Here is a 5,769-nt window from a genome sequence, read left to right as displayed (position 1 = left end):
TGTCCCAAAGATTTGATTTGAAATTCTCAAAATTTAATTCAACAACTTGCAAGAAGATACAATATAAGAGATGGAATCATATAATTGAGCGATTAAACCTCTCACCGGATGTGTTTACACTCTAATCGCAGTGTTTAGGGCTTAATCACTCAATCCTCCTTTAATCATGTTTTCAAAAATTTGTAATTCATCTAACAATCAACTAATATTTGATGAATGAATGCAAATATCATGAGGACTTTTGAGGGTTGTAATGGGGCTAGGGTAAGGGTAGGACTAATATAGTTAAGTGGACTAGAAAATTGGATCTTTGATTAGCTCAAGTATCCCACCTAATCCTATATCAACCTATTTACATGACAAAACAACCTAACTTCCCATCCATTTATTTTCTCACATTCACTCATGCATTTTCTTTTCAATTCACACACATATGCATCCTTTATTTAAATTTTTATTATCATTTCTTTTTCTTTTCTTTTCATTCTTTCTCTCTTTTTTTTATCATCACAAAGAATATGCATATGTTTTAAATGATGAATGCATGAGTGATTACCCATTTTTTTCCAAATTTTCAATATGAGAACCCAAAACACTTACTACCAATTTTTCCACAAATTCCCCCACACTTGATTAACACACACACTCAAACCCAAGCTAATCAAAGATACAATCAATGGACATAATGATTTTTCACTTAGGGTGAATGATGTGCTTATAATAAGAACCAAGGGGAATTAAAGGCTCAAAAAGTGGTTTACAAAGATAGATGCAAGGGTTGGCTATATGGGTTAGTGAGCTATACAAAGATGGCCTCAATCATACTAAATGCATTCAAAACAACAAGTATAGGACATAAAGATTAAAGCAAATCTAAGATTACAATCATAAAAGTAGTTTATCACACAAGAATAAAATTTGTGGTTGAAGATGTGCAACCACACAATTAAAGCTCAAATCTCATTTGGTAATTTGTTCAAGCTCTTTTCTATGTTCCTTAAAAAGATACTTCAAGCAAGTTCAAAAATAATTTCCAAATTTAATCAATGGAATTCCGAAAAAGAGATTTCTTGAAAATTCCTTATTGTTTCACCAAACTTATTCAATCTAACATGCAACATACAAATATTTACTATCATATAACTATAAGCATTAAAGGAATATATACAAACAAACCAAACCAAATGCAAATAAGAACAAAAATTTGTAAAAATTAAGGAAAAAGAACAAAAAGAATATTGCAAAGTGTCTAGGAAAAGAAATTTTACCCCCCTTGAAGTTGGCGATCCTCCCCTGACGATCGGTTTTTCTATCGGTAAAGAAATATAAAAATATGATCGCGTTGTAAGTATAGCTTCTAAACCAACAGAAAATCCTTTCGTACAAACGTTTTGGTTGTCACAAGTAACAAACCCCTTTAAAATTGATAACCGAAGTATTTAAACCTCGGGTCGTCTTCTCAAGGAACTGCAGGGAGGTGTTCTTATTATTGGTTATGAGTTTTGTAAATTGGGGGTTTTGAAAGTAGGGAACAAGTAATTTAAATGACAAGTAAAATAAATAAATAACTGTAAAATAAACTCTTGGCAAGGTATGAAAATTCGGAAGTCCTATCCTACTTACTCCTATGAGAATTGAAGTTAATCCCACTTAGTTAACCTTTACGAAAGCAAGGGAAAGTCAAGTGAACTAATTAGTTAGATTCCCAAGTCCTAGCCAACTCCTAAGGAATTCCAGTCAATTAGTCGACATAACAACCAATCATGATAAGTTGATAACTCAAGAGCCTCTAGTTAATCAATTAAAGCCAAGAATATAAAAAGCTAAACAAGAATCATAAATTTGAAATACCTCAATTGCATTAATAAGAGAAAATCAATCTAAACATAGAGAGTTCATAAGCCAATTTGGCAACATAAGTAATTAAATGTGAGCTTTAAAGTATCTGAAAGAAAAAGAGGAATATAAAGTAAAAGAAATATTGAACCTGATGAAGAGTTGAAATCCTAAATCCTTTAAGAGGAATCCTAATCCTAAAACCTAAGAGAGAGGAGAGAACCTCTCTCTCTAAAAACTACATCTAAATCATGAAAAGTGAATAATTGAAGGCCTCTCTATGAATGGATGCATTCCCCCACTTTATAACCTCTAATCTGTACTTTCTGTACTTGGATTTGGGCCAAAAAGGGCTTCAGAAATCGCTGGGAGCGTTTTCTGCAGATTCTGGTGCATGGCGTCTGTCACGCGTCCACGTGGGTCACGCGGTCGCGTCATCTGGGAGTTTTCCTTATCACGCATTCGCTTCACTCACGCGTACGCGTCATCTGCGCTCTGCTCAAGGCACGCGTCCGTGTCAGTCACGCGTTCGCGTCACTGTCTTTTCGCACTGGGCATGCGGACGCGTCATCCATGTGTTCGCGTCGCTGCCAGTTTCTTCAAAAACTCCATTTTGTGCTTTCCTTCCAGTTCTGTATGTTTCCTTTCCATCCTTTAAGTCATTCCTGCCTTAGGAGATCTAAAACTACTTAACACACAAATCACGGCATTGAATGGTAATAAAGGGTAATTAAAATTGATAATTTTTAAGCATAGGAAACATGTTTTTCACATATATCACATAATAAGGAAGGGAAAGTAAAACCATGCAATTTACATGAATAAGTGAGTGAAGGATTGAATAAATCACTTAAATTGAGCACAAAATACATCATAAAATATGGGTTTATCAACCTCCCCACACTTAAACAATAGCAAGTCCTTATGCTAAGCTCAAGAGAAGCTATAATGGAGTGAAGAGGAATGGTAAAATGTATGAAATGCAATCCTATCTATATGAATGCAACTAAATGCAAAATGTTTCTACCTACTTGGTGAAAAGTAAATAAACCTTTCAAGAACAAACATGAACTGGATTTCACTAATTCAAATCATAAAAATGAAGTACAAAAAGACTTGCAGAAGAAAATAGCTCATGAAAGTCGGGAACAAAGAATCGAGCATCGAACCCTCACTGGAAGTGTATACACTCTAATCACTCATGTGTTTAAGGTTTCGATTCTCTCAATTCTCTACTAACCTTGCTTTCTAAGGCTTGCTCTTCATCTAACAAACAACAAAAATTTAATGCACAGATACTGGTGTGCGAAATCGTGATCATTCCATTCCTTGGTAATGGCGCTAAAAACTCAATACGCACGTTCATGATCTTATATCTGTTTCACAACTTCGTACAACTAACCAGCAAGTGCACTGGGTCATCCAAGTAATAAACCTTATGTGAGTAAGGGTCGATCCCACGGAGATTGTCGGCTTGAAGCAAGCTATGCTCACCTTATAAATCTCAGTCAGGCGGATTCAAATGTATTAAGAGATTATAGTGGATGAAAATAAATAAAATATAAAATAGGATAGTGGTACTTATGTAATTCATTGGTGAGAATTTCAGATAAGCGTATAGAGATGCTTTCGTTCCTCTGATCTCTGCTTTCCTGCTGTCTTCATCGGGTTCTAACTTATACCATGAAGACACTAATAACTCGGTCTCGGTCCCCTGTATTAGATATCCAAGAGATATCCATTAAATCTAAGGTAGAACGGAAGTGGTTGTCAGGCACGCGTTCATAAGTTGAGAATGATGATGACTGTCACGATCATCACATCCATCATATTGAAGTGCGAATGAATATCTTAGAAGCGGAATAAGTTGAATTGAATAGAAAAACAGTAGTACTTTGCATTAATCCTTGAGGAACAACAGAGCTCCACACCTTAATCTATGGTGTGTAGAAACTCTACCATTGAAAATTGGTACACGAATTGTGAATCACACTTTTCACAACTCGTACCACTAACCAGCAAGTGCACTGGGTCGTCCAAGTAATACCTTACGTGAGTAAGGGTCGAATCCCACGGAGATTGTTGGTTTGAAGCAATCTATGGTTATCTTGCAATTCTTAGTCAGGAAGTCAATTGTATTTATCAGTTGAATTGCGAATGAACAAGAGAGCATGGGTTAAAGGTTACTTGTTATGCAATAATGGAGAATATGTTGGAGTTTTGGAGATGCTTTGTCTTCTGAATCTCTGCTTTCCTTTGTCCTCTGATTCATGCACGCACATCCTTCTATGGCAAGCTGTGTGTTGGGGCATCACCGTTGTCAATGGTTACATCCCCTCCTCTTATGAAAATGGTCCAAATGCTCTGTCACAGCACGGCTAATCATCTGAGGTTCCCGATCATGCTGGAATAGGATTCACCCTCCTTTTGCGTCTGTCACTACACCCAGCACTCGCGAGTTTGAAGCTCGTCACAGTCATTCAATCCCTGAATCCTACTCGGAATACCTCAGACAAGGTTTAGACTTTCCGGATTCTCATGAATGCCGCCATCAATCTAGCTTATGCCACGGAGATTCTGATTAAGGAATCTAAGAGATATTCATTCAATCTGATGTGGAACGGAGGTGATTGTCAGACACACGTTCGTGGATTGAGAAAGGTGATGAGTGTCACTAATCATCACCTTCTCCATAGTTAGGCGCGAATGGATATCTTAGATAGGAACACGCATGTTTGAATGGAAAACAGAACTACTTGCATTAATTCATTGAGACACAACAGAGCTCCTCACCCCAACAATGGAGTTTAGAGACTCATGCCATCAAAGAGTACAAAGTTCAGATCTGAAAAATCATGAGATACAAAATAAGTCTCTAAAAGTTGTTTAAATACTAAACTAGTAGCCTAGGTTTACAGAAAAATGAGTAAACTATAGCAGATGATATAGAGATCCACTTCTGGGGCCCACTTGGTGTGTGCTGGGGCTGAGACTTAAGCAATTCACGTGCATAAGGCCATTTTGGGCGTTCAACGCCAGGTTTGGATCCATTTCTGGCGTTGAACTCCAACTTTTAATCCTTTTCTGGCGCTGGACGCCAGAATTGGGCAGAGAACTGGCGTTGAACGCCAGTTTACGTCATCTATCGTTGAGCAAAGTATGGACTATTATATATTGCTGGAAAGCCCTGGATGTATAATTTCCAACGCAATTGAAAGCACGTCATTTCGAGTTCTGTAGCTCCAGAAAATTCACTTTGAGTGCAGGGAGGTCAGAATCCAACAGCATCAGCAGTCCTTTTTCAGCCTGAATCAGATTTTTTCTCAGTTCCCTCAATTTCAGCCAGAAAAATACCTAAAATTACAGAAAAACACACAACTCATAGTAAAGTCCAGAAATATGAATTTTTCCTAAAAACTAATAAAAATAAACTAAAAACTAACTAAAACATACTAAAAACTACATGAAATTAACTCCTTAGGACTTCCCAGTTCCTGATTCGAATTTGCTCCTGGATCTCCGGATATTCATCTTCTTTCAGATCCAATCTAACTTCCGGGATCACTGATCTCAGACCCATTATTTTGTTATAATGGTCTGAATGTTCTTTAGATAAGAACTTCCCTTGATTCCAAAGTGGTTTTGGAACACTCTCTTTCTTGCCTCTAGGAGTGTATTGTTTCCCTTTGGGATGGGATCATCCTGTGCTTATTGTTTTTCCATTGATGCTTTGGTGATTGGTTTCTCAACTGAGATATACTCAGTTATTCCCATCCTTACCCCAACGTCCTTGCAGAGCAGAGAAATCACGTTTGGGTAAGCCAACCTGGCCTCTTTAGAATTTTTATTAGCAATTTTGTAGAATTCAGTTGAAATCAGTTGATGAACTTCCACTTCTTTTCCCATCATGATGCAATGGATCATCACTGCTCT

The sequence above is a fragment of the Arachis ipaensis genome, chromosome B10 (assembly GCF_000816755.2).
Source record: "Arachis ipaensis cultivar K30076 chromosome B10, Araip1.1, whole genome shotgun sequence".
NCBI classification, from domain to species: domain Eukaryota; kingdom Viridiplantae; phylum Streptophyta; class Magnoliopsida; order Fabales; family Fabaceae; genus Arachis; species Arachis ipaensis.
Note: the sequence above shows the minus strand (reverse complement) of the source record.